The 2151-nt window shown below is 40.4% G+C and overlaps 1 long non-coding RNA gene across 1 annotated transcript in view; it reads left to right on the forward strand.

Annotated features, from left to right (window-relative positions):
• The window catches only part of LOC104710721, a 3472-nt gene continuing 3399 nt past the window's right edge, over window positions 2079-2151 (forward strand). Inside the window, exon 1 of the long non-coding RNA XR_755062.1 lies at window positions 2079-2098. This is a non-coding gene — a long non-coding RNA (uncharacterized LOC104710721). The remainder of the gene's footprint in view (window positions 2099-2151) is intronic.

A 2151-nucleotide genomic window follows, 5' to 3' on the forward strand; every position in this document is an offset into this window, starting at 1 on the left:
AAAAGCTACTCAGACTCAACCACTTCCATACCTAGCTCTCGCTAGAGAAACGTGGTCGAGCAGGCATGACAAACAAGTTCATTCACGTCAACAAACATCCTAGACAACTAATCTCTTAGGCTAGGAACGTAAGTCTCTGGCACTAGTTGGTCAGACATTTCATCAAACACCTTTTGGGTGTGAAAATGTCTCGAACCTAGTTCCAATTGATCAGAGAGAAACTAGTAATTCTAACTCTAGTCCAGAAGGGAATCATACAAATCAAGCTTAAACACCCTACATCCTAAGATCCTCCACCTAATCTATCCCATCCTCAAGAACTACCACACTACTCAGATCCGAAAATCATAGTCAAGGATGCAAACCCAGAAAACATTGAAACAAGCATTCTTAGATAGATTAAAATGTGAAGACCAACTTTGTAGAAGAAATCAAATCAAAATACTGAATAAGTTCAAAGATATCGGGATACAAGATCAAAGTACGTTTGTGGCGGCTAGGGACCTTACAAAAGAAAACGAGATAAAAACTAAGATGTCCCCAGCCAAGACTTAACAAAATGTATTTATAGTAAAAACATGTAAATCCCTAAAACTTAAAACGACAAGGTAAAGCATCGGTTTGGGAATCTCCTGAAGCGCGTAAGACGGAACGTCTTCCTAACATGTGCGGTTGAGTCGCANCCCTAGAGTGAGGTCGAGTGGAATGAGTAGGAGTGGCTCCAGTGGTGTGAGTGAAAATGGCTCGAGCATGGTCTGTGAAAGTGGCTCGAGCTGGGTGTATACGTATCCACTAAAACGATGATAACTCTTGAACCACACCTCCGATTGGCTTGAAATAAACGGCATTGGAAAGATGACTCAATTCTCTACAACTTTAATGAAGACGTCAAAATCTGAATCCCTAGACCGGTGGCTCGAGTGATGGCTCGATTGTAGAAGTGAGGAGTAGCTCGATTGTGGAAGTGAGGATGGCTCGATTGTGGAAGTGAGGAGTAGCTCGATTGTGGAAGTGAGGAGTAGCTCGATTGTGGAAGTGAGGAGCGTTCGATTGTGGAAGTAAGGAGCGTGGCTCGACCCTCTGCGCTTCCAACGTCTCCTAGACACCTGAAAAACTCCGAAATGCGCAATGTATGCAAGGATGGTGCAGAAACTTCCTCAACATGCAAAATGTACGAAAGAGGTTCTAAAATGATGCAAAACAACTAGTTGTCCTAGCTAAATGCATGACAAATACAGGCTAAGGAAATGCAAAATACAGACATATCAATACAATCCTTTCATTTTTTACACCTGGGACGCGTTCATTTCTTGGTTGGATGCTTCTGATGCTACGTCTACGCAAACCCTCTGCAGGCTAGTATCACAAGCAGTTATCTACACCATCTGGATAGAGCGAAACACTCGACTACACAGCAACACCTCAACTCCACCGCATATACTCTTTAAGGCGCTAGACAAGCAGATCAGAGACGCAATTCTGAGCAAGGGTCAAAGGAAAAATTTCAAAACGCTATTCGAGATTGGCTGACCTTCGTTTAGTATAGCTTTGGTCACTGTATTTTCTCTAAGCTAGAGCTTGTTTTTTATTCTTTTTTGGCAAGTTCTATCTTCAAGGCTATTGTACTCTGTACAATCCATTTTCTTTAATGAAAATTCACAATTTTGCAAAAAACAAAAAAAACAGCTCAACTCACACATTTTACTATATATATATATATTCGAAACAGACTTGAAAGTAGACGTTTTCAATTTCATGCTGAAAGATTGATTAAACTTTTTTTGTTTGCAGCTGGCTCTAACGACACACCAATAGAGTTTGTATGGGAGCAGACATTTGATGTTAAAACAGGAGAGGGCATGCCTGATCTTTGAGAGTGTAAGACCATGTGTATCAGTGTTGTTTTAAACCGTCCCCGTTTTTTTCGATTTAAAATAAATAAATAAAATCCCAATTCAGAAGAAACGTATCTTTATTTGGGACGTTTTTTCTCCGTTCACTTGGACGCGTGCTACGTTTTGATTGGATGAAGATTCAGAGGATGGGTTCCATCAAAGAAGAGCAAAGACCTCTCATCGAAGAAGGTTTAATTTCACAGGTTTGTTCAATTTCTGATCAATTAGGTTTAGCTAATTTTGATTTCGCATGTTT

This window comes from Camelina sativa, chromosome 9 (genome assembly GCF_000633955.1).
Source record: "Camelina sativa cultivar DH55 chromosome 9, Cs, whole genome shotgun sequence".
Taxonomy (NCBI): domain Eukaryota; kingdom Viridiplantae; phylum Streptophyta; class Magnoliopsida; order Brassicales; family Brassicaceae; genus Camelina; species Camelina sativa.